Here is a 26950-nt window from a genome sequence, read left to right as displayed (position 1 = left end):
TAGCATCAAAAAAGGTTTTTTGCAAAATTGACAGTACCGGCCCTTACGATTTTGGAACATAACAATTTGGACAGAGTTGTGGAAATTTCTCCGTCTATGAACAAATGACAGAAATATGGATTAGTTTTCCTTATTCCAAATAAAATTCTTTACAAAATGCACATTATGAATTTTCAATAGCATCAAAAAAGTTTTTTCGCAAAATTGACAGTACCGGCCCTTACGATTTTTGAACATAAATATTTTGACAGTTTTTATGAAAATTTCTTTGTCTAAGAACAAATGACAGAAATATGGATTAGTTTTCCTTATTTGAAATGAAATTCTCTACAAAATGCACATTATGAATTTTGAATAGCATTAAAAAAGTTTTTTCGCAAAATTGACAGCATCGGCCCTAGCATTTTTAAAACATGAAACTTTGGACAGAGTTGTGGAAATTTCTCCGTCTAACAACAAATGACAGAAATATGGATTAGTTTTCCTTATTCCAAATGAAATTTTCTACAAAATGCACATTATGAAGGTTGAATAGCATCAAAAAAGTTTTTTCACAAAATTGACAGTACCGGCCCTTACGATTTTGGAACATAAAAATTTGGACAGAGTTGTGGAAATTTCTCCGTCTATGAACAAATGACAGAAATATGGATTAGTTTTCCTTATTTGAAATGAAATTCTCTACAAAATGCACATTATGAATTTTGAATAGCATTAAAAAAGTTTTTTCGCAAAATTGACAGTACCGGCCCTTACGATTTTGGAACATAAAAATTTGGACAGAGTTGTGGAAATTTCTCCATCTATGAACAAATAACAGACAGATATGGATTAGTTTTCCTTATTTGAAATGAAATTCTTTACAAAATGCACATTATGAATTTTCAATAGCATCAAAAAAGTTTTTTTGCAAAATTGACAGCATTGGCCCTAGCATTTTTAAAACATGAAACTTTGGACAGAGTTGTGGAAATTTCTCCGTCTAACAACAAATGACAGAAATATGGATTAGTTTTCCTTATTTGAAATGAAATTCTCTACAAAATGCACATTATGAATTTTGAATAGCATTAAAAAAGTTTTTTCGCAAAATTGACAGTACCGGCCCTAGCAATTTTAAAACATGAAATTTTGGACAGATTTGTGGAAATTTCTCCGTCTATGAACAAATGACAGAAATATGGATTAGTTTTCCTTATTTGAAATGAAATTCTCTACAAAATGCACATTATGAATTTTGAATAGCATTAAAAGAGTTTTTTTGCAAAATGGACAGCACCGGCCCTAGCAATTTTAAAACATGAAATTTTGGACAGATTTGTGGAAATTTCTCCGTCTATGAACAAATGACAGAAATATGGATTAGTTTTCCTTATTCCAAATGAAATTCTTTACAAAATGCACATTATGAATTTTCAATAGCATCAAAAAAGTTTTTTTGCAAAATTGACAGCATCGGCCCTAGCAATTTTAAAACATGAAAGTTTGGACAGAGTTGTGGAAATTTCTCCGTCTAAGAACAAATGACAGAAATATGGATTAGTTTTCCTTATTCGAAATTAAATTCTCTACAAAATGCACATTATGAATTTTGAATAGCATTAAAAAAGTATTTTCGCAAAATTGACAGTACCGGGGCCCTTTACGATTCTGGAACATAACAATTTGGACAGAGTTGTGGAAATTTCTCCGTCTATGAACAAATGACAGAAATATAGATTAGTTTTCATTATTCGAAATGAAATTCTCTACAAAATGCACATTATGAATTTTGAATAGCATTAAAAAAGTTTTTTTGCAAAATTGACAGTACCGGCCCTTATGATTTTGAAACATAAAAATTTTGACAGCGTTGTGGAAATTTCTCCGTCCAAGAATAAATGACAGAAATATGGATTAGTTTTCCTTATTCCAAATGAAATTCCCTACAAAATGCACATTATGAATTTTGAATAGCATCAAAAAAGTTTTTTCGCAAAATTGACAGCACCGGCCCTAGCAATTTTAAAACATGAAAATTTGGACAGAGTTGTGGAAATTTCTCCATCTATGAACAAATGACAGAAATATGGATTAGTTTTCCTTATTCTAAATGAAATTCTTTACAAAATGCACATTATGAATTTTCAATAGCATCAAAAAAGTTTTTTTGCAAAATTGACAGTACCGGCCCTTACGATTTTGGAACATAACAATTTGGACAGAGTTGTGGAAATTTCTCTGTCTATGAACAAATGACAGAAATATGGATTAGTTTTCCTTATTCCAAATGAAATTCTCTACAAAATGCACATTATGAAGGTTGAATAGCTTAAAAAAAGTTTTTTCACAAAATTGACAGTACCGGGGCCCTTACGATTTTGGAACATAAAAATTTGGACAGAGTTGTGGAAATTTCTCCGTCTATGAACAAATAACAGACAGATATGGATTAGTTTTCCTTATTTGAAATGAAATTCTCTACAAAATGGACATTATGAATTTTGAATAGCATCAAAAAAGTTTTTTCGCAAAATTGACAGTACCGGCCCTTACGATTTTTGAACATAAAAATTTTGACAGTTTTTATGAAAATTTCTTTGTCTAAGAACAAATGACAGAAATATGGATTAGTTTTCCTTATTCGAAATGAAATTCTCTACAAAATGCACATTATGAATTTTGAATAGCATTAAAAAAGTATTTTCGCAAAATTGACAGTACCGGCCCTTGCAATTTTAAAACATAATTTGGACATAAATATGGAAACTTCTCTGACTAAGAACAAATGACAGAAATATGGATTAGTTTTCCTTATTTGAAATGAAATTCTCTACAAAATGCACATTATGAACTTTGAATAGCATCAAAAAAGTTTTTTCGCAAAATTGATAGTACCGCTTACGATTTTGGAACATGAAAATTTGGACACAGTTGTGGAAATTTCTTCGTCTATGAACAAATGACAGAAATATGGATTAGTTTTCCTTATACCAAATGAAATTCTTTAAAAAATGCACATTATGAAGTTTCAATAGCATCAAAAAAGTTTTTTTGCAAAATTGACAGTACCGGCCCTTACGATTTTGGAACATAACAATTTCGACAGAGTTCTGGAAATTTCTCCGTCCAAGAATAAATGACAGAAATATGGATTAGTTTTCCTTATTCGAAATGAAATTCTCTACAAAATGCACATTATAAATTTTTAATAGCATTAAAAAAGTTTTTTTCCAAAATTGACAGCATCGGCCCTAGCAATTTTAAAACATGAAAGTTTGGACAGAGTTGCGGAAATTTCTCCGTCCAAGAATAAATGACAGAAATATGGATTAGTTTTCCTTATTCCAAATGAAATTCCCTACAAAATGCACATTATGAATTTTGAATAGCATCAAAAAAGGTTTTTTGCAAAATTGACAGTACCGGCCCTTACGATTTTGGAACATAACAATTTGGACAGAGTTGTGGAAATTTCTCCGTCTATGAACAAATGACAGAAATATGGATTAGTTTTCCTTATTCCAAATAAAATTCTTTACAAAATGCACATTATGAATTTTCAATAGCATCAAAAAAGTTTTTTCGCAAAATTGACAGTACCGGCCCTTACGATTTTTGAACATAAATATTTTGACAGTTTTTATGAAAATTTCTTTGTCTAAGAACAAATGACAGAAATATGGATTAGTTTTCCTTATTTGAAATGAAATTCTCTACAAAATGCACATTATGAATTTTGAATAGCATTAAAAAAGTTTTTTCGCAAAATTGACAGCATCGGCCCTAGCATTTTTAAAACATGAAACTTTGGACAGAGTTGTGGAAATTTCTCCGTCTAACAACAAATGACAGAAATATGGATTAGTTTTCCTTATTCCAAATGAAATTTTCTACAAAATGCACATTATGAAGGTTGAATAGCATCAAAAAAGTTTTTTCACAAAATTGACAGTACCGGCCTTTACGATTTTGGAACATTAAAATTTGGACAGAGTTGTGGAAATTTCTCCGTCTATGAACAAATGACAGAAATATGGATTAGTTTTCCTTATTTGAAATGAAATTCTCTACAAAATGCACATTATGAATTTTGAATAGCATTAAAAAAGTTTTTTCGCAAAATTGACAGTACCGGCCCTTACGATTTTGGAACATGAAAATTTGGACACAGTTGTGGAAATTTCTTCGTCTATGAACAAATGACAGAAATATGGATTAGTTTTCCTTATACCAAATGAAATTCTTTAAAAAATGCACATTATGAAGTTTCAATAGCATCAAAAAAGTTTTTTTTGCAAAATTGACAGTACCGGCCCTTACGATTTTGGAACATAACAATTTGGACAGAGTTGTGGAAATTTCTCCGTCTAACAACAAATGACAGAAATATGGATTAGTTTTCCTTATTCCAAATGAAATTTTCTACAAAATGCACATTATGAAGGTTGAATAGCATCAAAAAAGTTTTTTCACAAAATTGACAGTACCGGCCCTTACGATTTTGGAACATAAAAATTTGGACAGAGTTGTGGAAATTTCTCCGTCTATGAACAAATGACAGAAATATGGATTAGTTTTCCTTATTTGAAATGAAATTCTCTACAAAATGCACATTATGAATTTTGAATAGCATTAAAAAAGTTTTTTCGCAAAATTGACAGTACCGGCCCTTACGATTTTGGAACATAAAAATTTGGACAGAGTTGTGGAAATTTCTCCATCTATGAACAAATAACAGACAGATATGGATTAGTTTTCCTTATTTGAAATGAAATTCTTTACAAAATGCACATTATGAATTTTCAATAGCATCAAAAAAGTTTTTTTGCAAAATTGACAGCATTGGCCCTAGCATTTTTAAAACATGAAACTTTGGACAGAGTTGTGGAAATTTCTCCGTCTAACAACAAATGACAGAAATATGGATTAGTTTTCCTTATTTGAAATGAAATTCTCTACAAAATGCACATTATGAATTTTGAATAGCATTAAAAAAGTTTTTTCGCAAAATTGACAGTACCGGCCCTAGCAATTTTAAAACATGAAATTTTGGACAGATTTGTGGAAATTTCTCCGTCTATGAACAAATGACAGAAATATGGATTAGTTTTCCTTATTTGAAATGAAATTCTCTACAAAATGCACATTATGAATTTTGAATAGCATTAAAAGAGTTTTTTTGCAAAATGGACAGCACCGGCCCTAGCAATTTTAAAACATGAAAGTTTGGACAGAGTTGTGGAAATTTCTCCGTCTAAGAACAAATGACAGAAATATGGATTAGTTTTCCTTATTCGAAATTAAATTCTCTACAAAATGCACATTATGAATTTTGAATAGCATTAAAAAAGTATTTTCGCAAAATTGACAGTACCGGGGCCCTTACGATTCTGGAACATAACAATTTGGACAGAGTTGTGTAAATTTCTCCGTCTATGAACAAATGACAGAAATATAGATTAGTTTTCATTATTCGAAATGAAATTCTCTACAAAATGCACATTATGAATTTTGAATAGCATTAAAAAAGTATTTTCGCAAAATTGACAGTACCGGCCCTTGCAATTTTAAAACATAATTTGGACATAAATATGGAAACTTCTCTGACTAAGAACAAATGACAGAAATATGGATTAGTTTTCCTTATTTGAAATGAAATTCTCTACAAAATGCACATTATGAATTTTGAATAGCATCAAAAAAGTTTTTTCGCAAAATTGATAGTACCGCTTACGATTTTGGAACATGAAAATTTGGACACAGTTGTGGAAATTTCTTCGTCTATGAACAAATGACAGAAATATGGATTAGTTTTCCTTATACCAAATGAAATTCTTTAAAAAATGCACATTATGAAGTTTCAATAGCATAAAAAAGTTTTTTTGCAAAATTGACAGTACCGGCCCTTACGATTTTGGAACATAACAATTTCGACAGAGTTCTGGAAATTTCTCCGTCCAAGAATAAATGACAGAAATATGGATTAGTTTTCCTTATTCGAAATGAAATTCTCTACAAAATGCACATTATAAATTTTTAATAGCATTAAAAAAGTTTTTTTCCAAAATTGACAGCATCGGCCCTAGCAATTTTAAAACATGAAAGTTTGGACAGAGTTGCGGAAATTTCTCCGTCCAACAATAAATGACAGAAATATGGATTAGTTTTCCTTATTCCAAATGAAATTCCCTACAAAATGCACATTATGAATTTTGAATAGCATCAAAAAAGGTTTTTTGCAAAATTGACAGTACCGGCCCTTACGATTTTGGAACATAACAATTTGGACAGAGTTGTGGAAATTTCTCCGTCTATGAACAAATGACAGAAATATGGATTAGTTTTCCTTATTCCAAATAAAATTCTTTACAAAATGCACATTATGAATTTTCAATAGCATCAAAAAAGTTTTTTCGCAAAATTGACAGTACCGGCCCTTACGATTTTTGAACATAAATATTTTGACAGTTTTTATGAAAATTTCTTTGTCTAAGAACAAATGACAGAAATATGGATTAGTTTTCCTTATTTGAAATGAAATTCTCTACAAAATGCACATTATGAATTTTGAATAGCATTAAAAAAGTTTTTTCGCAAAATTGACAGCATCGGCCCTAGCATTTTTAAAACATGAAACTTTGGACAGAGTTGTGGAAATTTCTCCGTCTAACAACAAATGACAGAAATATGGATTAGTTTTCCTTATTCCAAATGAAATTTTCTACAAAATGCACATTATGAAGGTTGAATAGCATCAAAAAAGTTTTTTCACAAAATTGACAGTACCGGCCCTTACGATTTTGGAACATAAAAATTTGGACAGAGTTGTGGAAATTTCTCCATCTATGAACAAATAACAGACAGATATGGATTAGTTTTCCTTATTTGAAATGAAATTCTTTACAAAATGCACATTATGAATTTTCAATAGCATCAAAAAAGTTTTTTTGCAAAATTGACAGCATTGGCCCTAGCATTTTTAAAACATGAAACTTTGGACAGAGTTGTGGAAATTTCTCCGTCTAACAACAAATGACAGAAATATGGATTAGTTTTCCTTATTTGAAATGAAATTCTCTACAAAATGCACATTATGAATTTTGAATAGCATTAAAAAAGTTTTTTCGCAAAATTGACAGTACCGGCCCTAGCAATTTTAAAACATGAAATTTTGGACAGATTTGTGGAAATTTCTTCGTCTATGAACAAATGACAGAAATATGGATTAGTTTTCCTTATTTGAAATGAAATTCTCTACAAAATGCACATTATGAATTTTGAATAGCATTAAAAGAGTTTTTTTGCAAAATGGACAGCACCGGCCCTAGCAATTTTAAAACATGAAATTTTGGACAGATTTGTGGAAATTTCTCCGTCTATGAACAAATGACAGAAATATGGATTAGTTTTCCTTATTCCAAATGAAATTCTTTACAAAATGCACATTATGAATTTTCAATAGCATCAAAAAAGTTTTTTTGCAAAATTGACAGCATCGGCCCTAGCAATTTTAAAACATGAAAGTTTGGACAGAGTTGTGGAAATTTCTCCGTCTAAGAACAAATGACAGAAATATGGATTAGTTTTCCTTATTCGAAATTAAATTCTCTACAAAATGCACATTATGAATTTTGAATAGCATTAAAAAAGTATTTTCGCAAAATTGACAGTACCGGGGCCCTTACGATTCTGGAACATAACAATTTGGACAGAGTTATGGAAATTTCTCCGTCTATGAACAAATGACAGAAATATAGATTAGTTTTCATTATTCGAAATGAAATTCTCTACAAAATGCACATTATGAATTTTGAATAGCATTAAAAAAGTTTTTTTGCAAAATTGACAGTACCGGCCCTTATGATTTTGAAACATAAAAATTTTGACAGCGTTGTGGAAATTTCTCCGTCCAAGAATAAATGACAGAAATATGGATTAGTTTTCCTTATTCCAAATGAAATTCCCTACAAAATGCACATCATGAATTTTGAATAGCATCAAAAAAGTTTTTTCGCAAAATTGACAGCACCGGCCCTAGCAATTTTAAAACATGAAAATTTGGACAGAGTTGTGGAAATTTCTCCATCTATGAACAAATGACAGAAATATGGATTAGTTTTCCTTATTCTAAATGAAATTCTTTACAAAATGCACATTATGAATTTTCAATAGCATCAAAAAAGTTTTTTTGCAAAATTGACAGTACCGGCCCTTACGATTTTGGAACATAACAATTTGGACAGAGTTGTGGAAATTTCTCTGTCTATGAACAAATGACAGAAATATGGATTAGTTTTCCTTATTCCAAATGAAATTCTCTACAAAATGCACATTATGAAGGTTGAATAGCTTAAAAAAAGTTTTTTCACAAAATTGACAGTACAGTAAATTCCCTTACGATTTTGGAACATAAAAATTTGGACAGAGTTGTGGAAATTTCTCCGTCTATGAACAAATAACAGACAGATATGGATTAGTTTTCCTTATTTGAAATGAAATTCTCTACAAAATGGACATTATGAATTTTGAATAGCATCAAAAAAGTTTTTTCGCAAAATTGACAGTACCGGCCCTTACGATTTTTGAACATAAAAATTTTGACAGTTTTTATGAAAATTTCTTTGTCTAAGAACAAATGACAGAAATATGGATTAGTTTTCCTTATTTGAAATGAAATTCTCTACAAAATGCACATTATGAATTTTGAATAGCATTAAAAAAGTATTTTCGCAAAATTGACAGTACCAACCCTTGCAATTTTAAAACATAATTTGGACATAAATATGGAAACTTCTCTGACTAAGAACAAATGACAGAAATATGGATTAGTTTTCCTTATTTGAAATGAAATTCTCTACAAAATGCACATTATGAATTTTGAATAGCATCAAAAAAGTTTTTTTGCAAAATTGACAGTACCGGCCCTTACGATTTTGGAACATAACAATTTGGACAGAGTTGCGGAAATTTCTCCGTCCAAGAATAAATGACAGAAATATGGATTAGTTTTCCTTATTCCCAATGAAATTCCCTACAAAATGCACATTATGAATTTTCAATAGCATCAAAAAAGTTTTTTCGCAAAATTGACAGTACCGGCCCTTACGATTTTTGAACATAAATATTTTGACAGTTTTTATGAAAATTTCTTTGTCTAAGAACAAATGACAGAAATATGGATTAGTTTTCCTTATTTGAAATGAAATTCTCTACAAAATGCACATTATGAATTTTGAATAGCATTAAAAAAGTTTTTTCGCAAAATTGACAGTACTGGCCCTTACGATTTTGGAACATAAAAATTTGGACAGAGTTGTGGAAATTTCTCCGTCTATGAACAAATGACAGAAATATGGATTAGTTTTCCTTATTTGAAATGAAATTCTCTACAAAATGCACATTATGAATTTTGAATAGCATTAAAAAAGTTTTTTCGCAAAATTGACAGCATCGGCCCTTACGATTTTGGAACATAAAAATTTGGACAGAGTTGTGGAAATTTCTCCGTCTATGAACAAATAACAGACAGATATGGATTAGTTTTCCTTATTTGAAATGAAATTCTCTACAAAATGGACATTATGAATTTTGAATAGCATTAAAAAAGTTTTTTTGCAAAATTGATAGTACCAGCCCTTACGATTTTTGAACATAAAAATTTTGACAGTTTTTATGAAAATTTCTTTGTCTAAGAACAAATGACAGAAATATGGATTAGTTTTCCTTATTCGAAATGAAATTCTCTACAAAATGCACATTATGAATTTTGAATAGCATTAAAAAAGTATTTTCGCAAAATTGACAGTACCGGCCCTAGCAATTTTAAAACATGAAATTTTGGACAGATTTGTGGAAATTTCTCCGTCTATGAACAAATGACAGAAATATGGATTAGTTTTCCTTATTTGAAATGAAATTCTCTGCAAAATGCACATTATGAATTTTGAATAGCATTAAAAGAGTTTTTTTGCAAAATGGACAGCACCGGCCCTAGCAATTTTAAAACATGAAAGTTTGGACAGAGTTGTGGAAATTTCTCCGTCTAAGAACAAATGACAGAAATATGGATTAGTTTTCCTTATTCGAAATTAAATTCTCTACAAAATGCACATTATGAATTTTGAATAGCATTAAAAAAGTATTTTCGCAAAATTGACATTACCGGCGCTTACGATTTTAGAACATAAAAATTTTGACAGTTTTTATGAAAATTTCTTTGTCTAAGAACAAATGACAGAAATATAGATTAGTTTTCATTATTCGAAATGAAATTCTCTACAAAATGCACATTATGAAGGTTGAATAGCTTAAAAAAAGTTTTTTCACAAAATTGACAGTACAGTAAATTCCCTTACGATTTTGGAACATAAAAATTTGGACAGAGTTGTGGAAATTTCTCCGTCTATGAACAAATAACAGACAGATATGGATTAGTTTTCCTTATTTGAAATGAAATTCTCTACAAAATGGACATTATGAATTTTGAATAGCATCAAAAAAGTTTTTTCGCAAAATTGACAGTACCGGCCCTTACGATTTTTGAACATAAAAATTTTGACAGTTTTTATGAAAATTTCTTTGTCTAAGAACAAATGACAGAAATATGGATTAGTTTTCCTTATTCGAAATGAAATTCTCTACAAAATGCACATTATGAATTTTGAATAGCATTAAAAAAGTATTTTCGCAAAATTGACAGTACCGGCCCTTGCAATTTTAAAACATAATTTGGACATAAATATGGAAACTTCTCTGACTAAGAACAAATGACAGAAATATGGATTAGTTTTCCTTATTTGAAATGAAATTCTCTACAAAATGCACATTATGAATTTTGAATAGCATCAAAAAAGTTTTTTTGCAAAATTGACAGTACCGGCCCTTACGATTTTGGAACATAACAATTTGGACAGAGTTGCGGAAATTTCTCCGTCCAAGAATAAATGACAGAAATATGGATTAGTTTTCCTTATTCCCAATGAAATTCCCTACAAAATGCACATTATGAATTTTGAATAGCATCAAAAAAGTTTTTTCGCAAAATTGATAGTACCGCTTACGATTTTGGAACATGAAAATTTGGACAGAGTTGTGGAAATTTCTTCGTCTATGAACAAATGACAGAAATATGGATTAGTTTTCCTTATTCGAAATGAAATTCTCTACAAAATGCACATTATAAATTTTTAATAGCATTAAAAAAGTTTTTTTCCAAAATTGACAGCATCGGCCCTAGCAATTTTAAAACATGAAAGTTTGGACAGAGTTGCGGAAATTTCTCCGTCCAAGAATAAATGACAGAAATATGGATTAGTTTTCCTTATTCCAAATGAAATTCCCTACAAAATGCACATTATGAATTTTGAATAGCATCAAAAAAGGTTTTTTGCAAAATTGACAGTACCGGCCCTTACGATTTTGGAACATAACAATTTGGACAGAGTTGTGGAAATTTCTCCGTCTATGAACAAATGACAGAAATATGGATTAGTTTTCCTTATTCCAAATAAAATTCTTTACAAAATGCACATTATGAATTTTCAATAGCATCAAAAAAGTTTTTTCGCAAAATTGACAGTACCGGCCCTTACGATTTTTGAACATAAATATTTTGACAGTTTTTATGAAAATTTCTTTGTCTAAGAACAAATGACAGAAATATGGATTAGTTTTCCTTATTTGAAATGAAATTCTCTACAAAATGCACATTATGAATTTTGAATAGCATTAAAAAAGTTTTTTCGCAAAATTGACAGTACTGGCCCTTACGATTTTGGAACATAAAAATTTGGACAGAGTTGTGGAAATTTCTCCGTCTATGAACAAATGACAGAAATATGGATTAGTTTTCCTTATTTGAAATGAAATTCTCTACAAAATGCACATTATGAATTTTGAATAGCATTAAAAAAGTTTTTTCGCAAAATTGACAGCATCGGCCCTTACGATTTTGGAACATAAAAATTTGGACAGAGTTGTGGAAATTTCTCCGTCTATGAACAAATAACAGACAGATATGGATTAGTTTTCCTTATTTGAAATGAAATTCTCTACAAAATGGACATTATGAATTTTGAATAGCATTAAAAAAGTTTTTTTGCAAAATTGATAGTACCAGCCCTTACGATTTTTGAACATAAAAATTTTGACAGTTTTTATGAAAATTTCTTTGTCTAAGAACAAATGACAGAAATATGGATTAGTTTTCCTTATTCGAAATGAAATTCTCTACAAAATGCACATTATGAATTTTGAATAGCATTAAAAAAGTATTTTCGCAAAATTGACAGCACCGGCCCTAGCAATTTTAAAACATGAAAGTTTGGACAGAGTTGTGGAAATTTCTCCGTCTAAGAACAAATGACAGAAATATGGATTAGTTTTCCTTATTCGAAATTAAATTCTCTACAAAATGCACATTATGAATTTTGAATAGCATTAAAAAAGTATTTTCGCAAAATTGACATTACCGGCGCTTACGATTTTAGAACATAAAAATTTTGACAGTTTTTATGAAAATTTCTTTGTCTAAGAACAAATGACAGAAATATAGATTAGTTTTCATTATTCGAAATGAAATTCTCTACAAAATGCACATTATGAAGGTTGAATAGCTTAAAAAAAGTTTTTTCACAAAATTGACAGTACAGTAAATTCCCTTACGATTTTGGAACATAAAAATTTGGACAGAGTTGTGGAAATTTCTCCGTCTATGAACAAATAACAGACAGATATGGATTAGTTTTCCTTATTTGAAATGAAATTCTCTACAAAATGGACATTATGAATTTTGAATAGCATCAAAAAAGTTTTTTCGCAAAATTGACAGTACCGGCCCTTACGATTTTTGAACATAAAAATTTTGACAGTTTTTATGAAAATTTCTTTGTCTAAGAACAAATGACAGAAATATGGATTAGTTTTCCTTATTCGAAATGAAATTCTCTACAAAATGCACATTATGAATTTTGAATAGCATTAAAAAAGTATTTTCGCAAAATTGACAGTACCGGCCCTTGCAATTTTAAAACATAATTTGGACATAAATATGGAAACTTCTCTGACTAAGAACAAATGACAGAAATATGGATTAGTTTTCCTTATTTGAAATGAAATTCTCTACAAAATGCACATTATGAATTTTGAATAGCATCAAAAAAGTTTTTTTGCAAAATTGACAGTACCGGCCCTTACGATTTTGGAACATAACAATTTGGACAGAGTTGCGGAAATTTCTCCGTCCAAGAATAAATGACAGAAATATGGATTAGTTTTCCTTATTCCCAATGAAATTCCCTACAAAATGCACATTATGAATTTTGAATAGCATCAAAAAAGTTTTTTCGCAAAATTGATAGTACCGCTTACGATTTTGGAACATGAAAATTTGGACAGAGTTGTGGAAATTTCTTCGTCTATGAACAAATGACAGAAATATGGATTAGTTTTCCTTATTCGAAATGAAATTCTCTACAAAATGCACATTATAAATTTTTAATAGCATTAAAAAAGTTTTTTTCCAAAATTGACAGCATCGGCCCTAGCAATTTTAAAACATGAAAGTTTGGACAGAGTTGCGGAAATTTCTCCGTCCAAGAATAAATGACAGAAATATGGATTAGTTTTCCTTATTCCAAATGAAATTCCCTACAAAATGCACATTATGAATTTTGAATAGCATCAAAAAAGGTTTTTTGCAAAATTGACAGTACCGGCCCTTACGATTTTGGAACATAACAATTTGGACAGAGTTGTGGAAATTTCTCCGTCTATGAACAAATGACAGAAATATGGATTAGTTTTCCTTATTCCAAATAAAATTCTTTACAAAATGCACATTATGAATTTTCAATAGCATCAAAAAAGTTTTTTCGCAAAATTGACAGTACCGGCCCTTACGATTTTTGAACATAAATATTTTGACAGTTTTTATGAAAATTTCTTTGTCTAAGAACAAATGACAGAAATATGGATTAGTTTTCCTTATTTGAAATGAAATTCTCTACAAAATGCACATTATGAATTTTGAATAGCATTAAAAAAGTTTTTTCGCAAAATTGACAGTACTGGCCCTTACGATTTTGGAACATAAAAATTTGGACAGAGTTGTGGAAATTTCTCCGTCTATGAACAAATGACAGAAATATGGATTAGTTTTCCTTATTTGAAATGAAATTCTCTACAAAATGCACATTATGAATTTTGAATAGCATTAAAAAAGTTTTTTCGCAAAATTGACAGCATCGGCCCTTACGATTTTGGAACATAAAAATTTGGACAGAGTTGTGGAAATTTCTCCGTCTATGAACAAATAACAGACAGATATGGATTAGTTTTCCTTATTTGAAATGAAATTCTCTACAAAATGGACATTATGAATTTTGAATAGCATTAAAAAAGTTTTTTTGCAAAATTGATAGTACCAGCCCTTACGATTTTTGAACATAAAAATTTTGACAGTTTTTATGAAAATTTCTTTGTCTAAGAACAAATGACAGAAATATGGATTAGTTTTCCTTATTCGAAATGAAATTCTCTACAAAATGCACATTATGAATTTTGAATAGCATTAAAAAAGTATTTTCGCAAAATTGACAGTACCGGCCCTAGCAATTTTAAAACATGAAATTTTGGACAGATTTGTGGAAATTTCTCCGTCTATGAACAAATGACAGAAATATGGATTAGTTTTCCTTATTTGAAATGAAATTCTCTGCAAAATGCACATTATGAATTTTGAATAGCATTAAAAGAGTTTTTTTGCAAAATGGACAGCACCGGCCCTAGCAATTTTAAAACATGAAAGTTTGGACAGAGTTGTGGAAATTTCTCCGTCTAAGAACAAATGACAGAAATATGGATTAGTTTTCCTTATTCGAAATTAAATTCTCTACAAAATGCACATTATGAATTTTGAATAGCATTAAAAAAGTATTTTCGCAAAATTGACATTACCGGCGCTTACGATTTTAGAACATAAAAATTTTGACAGTTTTTATGAAAATTTCTTTGTCTAAGAACAAATGACAGAAATATAGATTAGTTTTCATTATTCGAAATGAAATTCTCTACAAAATGCACATTATGAATTTTGAATAGCATTAAAAAAGTTTTTTCGCAAAATTGACAGTACCGGGGCCCTTACGATTTTGGAACATAACAATTTGGACAGAGTTGTGGAAATTTCTCCGTCTATGAACAAATGACAGAAATATGGATTAGTTTTCCTTATTCCAAATAAAATTCTTTACAAAATGCACATTATGAATTTTCAATAGCATCAAAAAAGTTTTTTCGCAAAATTGACAGTACCGGCCCTTACGATTTTTGAACATAAATATTTTGACAGTTTTTATGAAAATTTCTTTGTCTAAGAACAAATGACAGAAATATGGATTAGTTTTCCTTATTTGAAATGAAATTCTCTACAAAATGCACATTATGAATTTTGAATAGCATTAAAAAAGTTTTTTCGCAAAATTGACAGCATCGGCCCTAGCATTTTTAAAACATGAAACTTTGGACAGAGTGGTGGAAATTTCTCCGTCTAACAACAAATGACAGAAATATGGATTAGTTTTCCTTATTCCAAATGAAATTTTCTACAAAATGCACATTATGAAGGTTGAATAGCATCAAAAAAGTTTTTTCACAAAATTGACAGTACCGGCCCTTACGATTTTGGAACATAAAAATTTGGACAGAGTTGTGGAAATTTCTCCGTCTATGAACAAATAACAGACAGATATGGATTAGTTTTCCTTATTTGAAATGAAATTCTCTACAAAATGGACATTATGAATTTTGAATAGCATTAAAAAAGTTTTTTTGCAAAATTGATAGTACCAGCCCTTACGATTTTTGAACATAAAAATTTCGACAGTTTTTATGAAAATTTCTTTGTCTAAGAACAAATGACAGAAATATGGATTAGTTTTCCTTATTTGAAATGAAATTCTCTGCAAAATGCACATTATGAATTTTGAATAGCATTAAAAGAGTTTTTTTGCAAAATGGACAGCACCGGCCCTAGCAATTTTAAAACATGAAATTTTGGACAGATTTGTGGAAATTTCTCCATCTATGAACAAATGACAGAAATATGGATTAGTTTTCCTTATTCCAAATGAAATTCTTTACAAAATGCACATTATGAATTTTCAATAGCATCAAAAAAGTTTTTTTGCAAAATTGACAGCATCGGCCCTAGCAATTTTAAAACATGAAAGTTTGGACAGAGTTGTGGAAATTTCTCCGTCTAAGAACAAATGACAGAAATATGGATTAGTTTTCCTTATTCGAAATGAAATTCTCTACAAAATGCACATTATGAATTTTGAATAGCATTAAAAAGTTTTTTTGCAAAATTGACAGTAACGGCCCTAGCAATTTTAAAATATGAAAATTTTGACACATTTATGGAAATTTCTCAGTCTAAGAACAAATGACAGAAATATGGATTAGTTTTCCTTATTCGAAATGAAATTCTCTACAAAGTGCACATTACGAATTTTCAATAGCATCAAAAAAGTTTTTTTCCAAAATTGACAGCACCGGCCCTAGCAATTTTAAAACATGAAAGTTTGGACAGAGTTGCGGAAATTTCTCCGTCCAAGAATAAATGACAGAAATATGGATTAGTTTTCCTTATTCCAAATAAAATTCCCTACAAAATGCACATTATGAATTTTGAATAGCATCAAAAAAGGTTTTTTGCAAAATTGACAGCACCGGCCCTAGCAATTTTAAAACATGAAATTTTGGACTCAGTTGTGGAAATTTATCCACCTAAGAACAAATGACAGAAATATGGATTAGTTTTCCTTATTCCAAATGAAATTATCTACAAAATGCACATTATGAATATTGAATAGCATCAAAAAAGTTTTTTCGCAAAATTGATAGTACCGGCCCTTACGATTTTGGAACATGAAAATTTGGACAGAGTTGTGGAAATTTCTCCGTCTATGAACAAATGACAGAAATATGGATTAGTTTTCCTTATTCTAAATGAAATTCTTTACAAAATGCACATTATGAATTTTCAATAGCATCAAAAAAGTTTTTTTGCAAAATTGACAGTACCGGCCCTTACGATTTTGGAACATAACAATTTGGACAGAGTTGTGGAAATTTCTCCGTCTATGAACAAATGACAGAAATATGGATTAGTTTTCCTTATTTGAAATGAAATTCTCTACAAAATGCACATTATGAATTTTGAATAGCATTAAAAAAGTTTTTTCGCAAAATTGACAGTACCGGCCCTTACGATTTTGGAACATGAAAATTTGGACAGAGTTGTGGAAATTTCTCCGTCTATGAACAAATGACAGAAATATGGATTAGTTTTCCTTATTCTAAATGAAATTCTTTACAAAATGCACATTATGAATTTTCAATAGCATCAAAAAAGTTTTTTTGCAAAATTGACAGTACCGGCCCTTACGATTTTGGAACATAACAATTTGGACAGAGTTGTGGAAATTTCTCCGTCTATGAACAAATGACAGAAATATGGATTAGTTTTCCTTATTCCAAATGAAATTCTCTACAAAATGCACATTATGAAGGTTGAATAGCATCAAAAAAGTTTTTTCACAAAATTGACAGTACAGTAAATTCCCTTACGATTTTGGAACATAAAAATTTTGACAGTTTTTATAAAAATTTCTTTGTCTAAGAACAAATGACAGAAATATGGATTAGTTTTCATTATTCGTAATGAAATTCTCTACAAAATGCACATTATGAATATTGAATAGCATCAAAAAAGTTTTTTCGCAAAATTGATAGTACCGCTTACGATTTTGGAACATAAAAATTTTGACAGTTTTTATAAAAATTTCTTTGTCTAAGAACAAATGACAGAAATATGGATTAGTTTTCCTTATTCCAAATGAAATTCTCTACAAAATGCACATGATGAATTTTCAATAGCATTGAAATAGTTTTTTTCCAAAATTGACAGCATCGGCCCTAGCAATTTTAAAACATGAAAGTTTGGACAGAGTTGTGGAAATTTCTCCGTCTAAGAACAAATGACAGAAATATGGATTAGTTTTCCTTATTCGAAATGAAATTCTCTACAAAATGCACATTATGAATTTTGGATACCATTAAAAAAGTTTTTTTGCAAGATCGACAGTACCGGCGGCACTTGCAATTTTAAAACATCAAAGTTAGGACAGATTTGTGGAAATTTCTCCGTCTATGAACAAATGACAGAAATATGGATTAGTTTTCCTTATTCCAAATGAAATTCTTTACAAAATGCACATTATGAATATTGAATAGCATCAAAAAAGTTTTTTCACAAAATTGACAGTACCGGCCCTTACGATTTTTGAACATAAAAATTTTGACAGTTTTTATGAAAATTTCTTTGTCTAAGAACAAATGACAGAAATATGGATTAGTTTTCCTTATTTGAAATGAAATTCTCTACAAAATGCACATTATGAATTTTGAATAGCATTAAAAAAGTTTTTTTCCAAAATTGACAGCATCGGCCCTAGCATTTTTAAAACATGAAACTTTGGACAGAGTTATGGAAATTTCTCCGTCTAACAACAAATGACAGAAATATGGATTAGTTTTTCTTATTCAAAATGAAATTCTCTACAAAATGCACATTATGAATTTTCAATAGCATCAAAAAAGTTTTTTTCCAAAATTGACAGCACCGGCCCTAGCAATTTTAAAACATGAAAGTTTGGACAGAGTTGCGGAAATTTCTCTGTCCAAGAATAAATGACAGAAATATGGATTAGTTTTCCTTATTCCAAATGAAATTCCCTACAAAATGCACATTATGAATTTTGAATAGCATCAAAAAAGTTTTTTCGCAAAATTGACAGCACCGGCCCTAGCAATTTTAAAACATGAAAATTTGGACAGAGTTGTGGAAATTTCTCCATCTATGAACAAATGACAGAAATATGGATTAGTTTTCCTTATTCTAAATGAAATTCTTTACAAAATGCACATTATGAATTTTCAATAGCATCAAAAAAGTTTTTTTGCAAAATTGACAGTACCGGCCCTTACGATTTTGGAACATAACGATTTGGACAGAGTTGTGGAAATTTCTCTGTCTATGAACAAATGACAGAAATATGGATTAGTTTTCCTTATTCCAAATGAAATTCTCTACAAAATGCACATTATGAAGGTTGAATAGCTTAAAAAAAGTTTTTTCACAAAATTGACAGTACAGTAAATTCCCTTACGATTTTGGAACATAAAAATTTGGACAGAGTTGTGGAAATTTCTCCGTCTATGAACAAATAACAGACAGATATGGATTAGTTTTCCTTATTTGAAATGAAATTCTCTACAAAATGGACATTATGAATTTTGAATAGCAGCAAAAAAGTTTTTTCGCAAAATTGACATTACCGGCGCTTACGATTTTTGAACATAAAAATTTTGACAGTTTTTATGAAAATTTCTTTGTCTAAGAACAAATGACAGAAATATGGATTAGTTTTCCTTATTTGAAATGAAATTCTCTACAAAATGCACATTATGAATTTTGAATAGCATCAAAAAAGTTTTTTCGCAAAATTGATAGTACCGCTTACGATTTTGGAACATGAAAATTTGGACACAGTTGTGGAAATTTCTTCGTCTATGAACAAATGACAGAAATATGGATTAGTTTTCCTTATTCCAAATGAAATTCTTTAAAAAATGCACATTATGAATTTTCAATAGCATCAAAAAAGTTTTTTTGCAAAATTGACAGTACCGGCCCTTACGATTTTGGAACATAACAATTTCGACAGAGTTCTGGAAATTTCTCCGTCCAAGAATAAATGACAGAAATATGGATTAGTTTTCCTTATTCGAAATGAAATTCTCTACAAAATGCACATTATAAATTTTTAATAGCATTAAAAAAGTTTTTTTCCAAAATTGACAGCATCGGCCCTAGCAATTTTAAAACATGAAAGTTTGGACAGAGTTGCGGAAATTTCTCCGTCCAAGAATAAATGACAGAAATATGGATTAGTTTTCCTTATTCCAAATGAAATTCCCTACAAAATGCACATTATGAATTTTGAATAGCATCAAAAAAGGTTTTTTGCAAAATTGACAGTACCGGCCCTTACGATTTTGGAACATAACAATTTGGACAGAGTTGTGGAAATTTCTCCGTCTATGAACAAATGACAGAAATATGGATTAGTTTTCCTTATTCCAAATAAAATTCTTTACAAAATGCACATTATGAATTTTCAATAGCATCAAAAAAATTTTTTCGCAAAATTGACAGTACCGGCCCTTACGATTTTTGAACATAAATATTTTGACAGTTTTTATGAAAATTTCTTTGTCTAAGAACAAATGACAGAAATATGGATTAGTTTTCCTTATTTGAAATGAAATTCTCTACAAAATGCACATTATGAATTTTGAATAGCATTAAAAAAGTTTTTTCGCAAAATTGACAGTACTGGCCCTTACGATTTTGGAACATAAAAATTTGGACAGAGTTGTGGAAATTTCTCCGTCTATGAACAAATGACAGAAATATGGATTAGTTTTCCTTATTTGAAATGAAATTCTCTACAAAATGCACATTATGAATTTTGAATAGCATTAAAAAAGTTTTTTCACAAAATTGACAGTACCGGCCCTTACGATTTTGGAACATAAAAATTTGGACAGAGTTGTGGAAATTTCTCCGTCTATGAACAAATGACAGAAATATGGATTAGTTTTCCTTATTTGAAATGAAATTCTCTACAAAATGCACATTATGAATTTTGAATAGCATTAAAAAAGTTTTTTCGCAAAATTGACAGTACCGGCCCTTACGATTTTGGAACATAAAAATTTGGACAGAGTTGTGGAAATTTCTCCATCTATGAACAAATAACAGACAGATATGGATTAGTTTTCCTTATTTGAAATGAAATTCTTTACAAAATGCACATTATGAATTTTTAATAGCATCAAAAAAGTTTTTTTGCAAAATTGACAGCATTGGCCCTAGCATTTTTAAAACATGAAACTTTGGACAGAGTTATGGAAATTTCTCCGTCTAACAACAAATGACAGAAATATGGATTAGTTTTTCTTATTCAAAATGAAATTCTCTACAAAATGCACATTATGAATTTTCAATAGCATCAAAAAAGTTTTTTTCCAAAATTGACAGCACCGGCCCTAGCAATTTTAAAACATGAAAGTTTGGACAGAGTTGCGGAAATTTCTCTGTCCAAGAATAAATGACAGAAATATGGATTAGTTTTCCTTATTCCAAATGAAATTCCCTACAAAATGCACATTATGAATTTTGAATAGCATCAAAAAAGTTTTTTCGCAAAATTGACAGCACCGGCCCTAGCAATTTTAAAACATGAAAATTTGGACAGAGTTGTGGAAATTTCTCCATCTATGAACAAATGACAGAAATATGGATTAGTTTTCCTTATTCTAAATGAAATTCTTTACAAAATGCACATTATGAATTTTCAATAGCATCAAAAAAGTTTTTTTGCAAAATTGACAGTACCGGCCCTTACGATTTTGGAACATAACGATTTGGACAGAGTTGTGGAAATTTCTCTGTCTATGAACAAATGACAGAAATATGGATTAGTTTTCCTTATTCCAAATGAAATTCTCTACAAAATGCACATTATGAAGGTTGAATAGCTTAAAAAAAGTTTTTTCACAAAATTGACAGTACAGTAAATTCCCTTACGATTTTGGAACATAAAAATTTGGACAGAGTTGTGGAAATTTCTCCGTCTATGAACAAATAACAGACAGATATGGATTAGTTTTCCTTATTTGAAATGAAATTCTCTACAAAATGGACATTATGAATTTTGAATAGCAGCAAAAAAGTTTTTTCGCAAAATTGACATTACCGGCGCTTACGATTTTTGAACATAAAAATTTTGACAGTTTTTATGAAAATTTCTTTGTCTAAGAACAAATGACAGAAATATGGATTAGTTTTCCTTATTTGAAATGAAATTCTCTACAAAATGCACATTATGAATTTTGAATAGCATCAAAAAAGTTTTTTCGCAAAATTGATAGTACCGCTTACGATTTTGGAACATGAAAATTTGGACACAGTTGTGGAAATTTCTTCGTCTATGAACAAATGACAGAAATATGGATTAGTTTTCCTTATTCCAAATGAAATTCTTTAAAAAATGCACATTATGAATTTTCAATAGCATCAAAAAAGTTTTTTTGCAAAATTGACAGTACCGGCCCTTACGATTTTGGAACATAACAATTTCGACAGAGTTCTGGAAATTTCTCCGTCCAAGAATAAATGACAGAAATATGGATTAGTTTTCCTTATTCGAAATGAAATTCTCTACAAAATGCACATTATAAATTTTTAATAGCATTAAAAAAGTTTTTTTCCAAAATTGACAGCATCGGCCCTAGCAATTTTAAAACATGAAAGTTTGGACAGAGTTGCGGAAATTTCTCCGTCCAAGAATAAATGACAGAAATATGGATTAGTTTTCCTTATTCCAAATGAAATTCCCTACAAAATGCACATTATGAATTTTGAATAGCATCAAAAAAGGTTTTTTGCAAAATTGACAGTACCGGCCCTTACGATTTTGGAACATAACAATTTGGACAGAGTTGTGGAAATTTCTCCGTCTATGAACAAATGACAGAAATATGGATTAGTTTTCCTTATTCCAAATAAAATTCTTTACAAAATGCACATTATGAATTTTCAATAGCATCAAAAAAATTTTTTCGCAAAATTGACAGTACCGGCCCTTACGATTTTTGAACATAAATATTTTGACAGTTTTTATGAAAATTTCTTTGTCTAAGAACAAATGACAGAAATATGGATTAGTTTTCCTTATTTGAAATGAAATTCTCTACAAAATGCACATTATGAATTTTGAATAGCATTAAAAAAGTTTTTTCGCAAAATTGACAGCATCGGCCCTAGCATTTTTAAAACATGAAACTTTGGACAGAGTTGTGGAAATTTCTCCGTCTAACAACAAATGACAGAAATATGGATTAGTTTTCCTTATTCCAAATGAAATTTTCTACAAAATGCACATTATGAAGGTTGAATAGCATCAAAAAAGTTTTTTCACAAAATTGACAGTACCGGCCCTTACGATTTTGGAACATAAAAATTTGGACAGAGTTGTGGAAATTTCTCCGTCTATGAACAAATGACAGAAATATGGATTAGTTTTCCTTATTTGAAATGAAATTCTCTACAAAATGCACATTATGAATTTTGAATAGCATTAAAAAAGTTTTTTCGCAAAATTGACAGTACCGGCCCTTACGATTTTGGAACATAAAAATTTGGACAGAGTTGTGGAAATTTCTCCATCTATGAACAAATAACAGACAGATATGGATTAGTTTTCCTTATTTGAAATGAAATTCTTTACAAAATGCACATTATGAATTTTTAATAGCATCAAAAAAGTTTTTTTGCAAAATTGACAGCATTGGCCCTAGCATTTTTAAAACATGAAACTTTGAGACATGGACAGAGTTGTGGAAATTTCTCCGTCTAACAACAAATGACAGAAATATAATTAGTTTTCCTTATTTGAAATGAAATTCTCTACAAAATGCACATTATGAATTTTGAATAGCATTAAAAAAGTTTCTTCGCAAAATTGACAGTACCGGCCCTTACGATTTTGGAACATAAAAATTTAGACAGAGTTGTGGAAATTTCTCCGTCTATGAACAAATGACAGAAATATGGATTAGTTTTCCTTATTTGAAATGAAATTCTCTACAAAATGCACATTATGAATTTTGAATAGCATTAAAAAAGTTTTTTCGCAAAATTGACAGCATCTGCCCTTACGATTTTGGAACATAAAAATTTGGACAGAGTTGTGGAAATTTCTCCGTCTATGAACAAATAACAGACAGATATGGATTAGTTTTCCTTATTTGAAATGAAATTCTCTACAAAATGGACATTATGAATTTTGAATAGCATTAAAAAAGTTTTTTTGCAAAATTGATAGTACCGGCCCTTACGATTTTTGAACATAAAAATTTTGACAGTTTTTATGAAAATTTCTCCGTCTATGAACAAATGACAGAAATATGGATTAGTTTTCCTTATTCCAAATGAAATTCTTTACAAAATGCACATTATGAATTTTCAATAGCATCAAAAAAGTTTTTTTGCAAAATTGACAGCATCGGCCCTAGCAATTTTAAAACATGAAAGTTTGGACAGAGTTGTGGAAATTTCTCCGTCTAAGAACAAATGACAGAAATATGGATTAGTTTTCCTTATTCGAAATTAAATTCTCTACAAAATGCACATTATGAATTTTGAATAGCATTAAAAAAGTATTTTCGCAAAATTGACATTACCGGCGCTTACGATTTTAGAACATAAAAATTTTGACAGTTTTTATGAAAATTTCTTTGTCTAAGAACAAATGACAGAAATATAGATTAGTTTTCATTATTCGAAATGAAATTCTCTACAAAATGCACATTATGAATTTTGAATAGCATTAAAAAAGTTTTTTCGCAAAATTGACAGTACCGGGGCCCTTACGATTTTGGAACATAAAAATTTGGACAGAGTTGTGGAAATTTCTCCGTCTATGAACAAATAACAGACAGATATGGATTAGTTTTCCTTATTTGAAATGAAATTCTCTACAAAATGCACATTATGAATTTTGAATAGCATTAAAAAGTTTTTTTGCAAAATTGACAGTAACGGCCCTAGCAATTTTAAAATATGAAAATTTTGACACATTTATGGAAATTTCTCAGTCTAAGAACAAATGACAGAAATATGGATTAGTTTTCCTTATTCGAAATGAAATTCCCTACAAAATGCACATTATGAATTTTGAATAGCATCAAAAAAGGTTTTTTGCAAAATTGACAGCACCGGCCCTAGCAATTTTAAAACATGAAATTTTGGACTGAGTTGTGGAAATTTATCCACCTAAGAACAAATGACAGAAATATGGATTAGTTTTCCTTATTCCAAATGAAATTATCTACAAAATGCACATTATGAATATTGAATAGCATCAAAAAAGTTTTTTCGCAAAATTGACAGCACCGCCGCTTACGATTTTGGAACATGAAAATTTGGACAGATTTGTGGAAATTTCTCCGTCTATGAACAAATGACAGAAATATGGATTAGTTTTCCTTATTCTAAATGAAATTCTTTACAAAATGCACATTATGAATTTTCAATAGCATCAAAAAAGTTTTTTTGCAAAATTGACAGTACCGGCCCTTACGATTTTGGAACATAACAATTTGGACAGAGTTGTGGAAATTTCTCCGTCTATGAACAAATGACAGAAATATGGATTAGTTTTCCTTATTCCAAATGAAATTCTCTACAAAATGCACATTATGAAGGTTGAATAGCATCAAAAAATTTTTTTCACAAAATTGACAGTACAGTAAATTCCCTTACGATTTTGGAACATAAAAATTTGGACAGAGTTGTGGAAATTTCTCCGTCTATGAACAAATAACAGACAGATATGGATTAGTTTTCCTTATTTGAAATGAAATTCTCTACAAAATGCACATTATGAATATTGAATAGCATCAAAAAAGTTTTTTTGCAAAATGGACAGCACCGGCCCTAGCAATTTTATAACATGAAAGTTTGGACAGAGTTGTGGAAATTTCTCCGTCTAAGAACAAATGACAGAAATATGGATTAGTTTTCCTTATTCGAAATGAAATTCTCTACAAAATGCACATCATGAATTTTGAATAGCATTAAAAAAGTTTTTTTTGCAAAATTGACAGTACCGGCCCTTACGATTTTGGAACATAAAAATTTTGACAGTTTTTATAAAAATTTCTTTGTCTAAGAACAAATGACAGAAATAAGGATTAGTTTTCATTATTCGAAATGAAATTCTCTACAAAATGCACATTATGAATACTGAATAGCATCAAAAAAGTTTTTTCGCAAAATTGATAGTACCGCTTACGATTTCGGAACATGAAAATTTCGACAGAGTTGTGGAAATTTCTCCGTCTATGAACAAATGACAGAAATATGGATTAGTTTTCCTTATTCCAAATGAAATTCTCTACAAAATGCACATGATGAATTCCAAAATTGACAGCATCGGCCCTAGCATTCTTAAAACATGAAACTTTGGACAGAGTTATGGAAATTTCTCCGTCTAACAACAAATGACAGAAATATGGATTAGTTTTTCTTATTCAAAATGAAATTCTCTACAAAATGCACATTATGAATTTTCAATAGCATCAAAAAAGTTTTTTTCCAAAATTGACAGCACCGGCCCTAGCAATTTTAAAACATGAAAATTTGGACAGAGTTGTGGAAATTTCTCCATCTATGAACAAATGACAGAAATATGGATTAGTTTTCCTTATTCCAAATGAAATTCTTTACAAAATGCACATTATGAATTTTGAATAGCATTAAAAAAGTATTTTCGCAAAATTGACATTACCGGCGCTTACGATTTTAGAACATAAAAATTTTGACAGTTTTTATGAAAATTTCTTTGTCTAAGAACAAATGACAGAAATATAGATTAGTTTTCATTATTCGAAATGAAATTCTCTACAAAATGCACATTATGAATTTTGAATAACATTAAAAAAGTTTTTTCGCAAAATTGACAGTACCGGGGCCCTTACGATTTTGGAACATAAAAATTTGGACAGAGTTGTGGAAATTTCTCCGTCTATGAACAAATAACAGACAGATATGGATTAGTTTTCCTTATTTGAAATGAAATTCTCTACAAAATGCACATTATGAATTTTCAATAGCATCAAAAAAGTTTTTTTGCAAAATTGACAGTAACGGCCCTAGCAATTTTAAAACATGAAAGTTTGGACAGAGTTGCGGAAATTTCTCCGTCCAAGAATAAATGACAGAAATATGGATTAGTTTTCCTTATTCCAAATAAAATTCCCTACAAAATGCACA

Source organism: Pholcus phalangioides, unplaced genomic scaffold (genome assembly GCF_987345545.1).
Source record: "Pholcus phalangioides strain wild (caught in Gottingen) unplaced genomic scaffold, Ppha-v1.0 ptg000014l_1, whole genome shotgun sequence".
In the NCBI taxonomy this organism is placed as follows: domain Eukaryota; kingdom Metazoa; phylum Arthropoda; class Arachnida; order Araneae; family Pholcidae; genus Pholcus; species Pholcus phalangioides.
The sequence above is the reverse complement of the archived record's forward strand: the minus strand, read 5'-3'. Positions refer to the sequence as shown.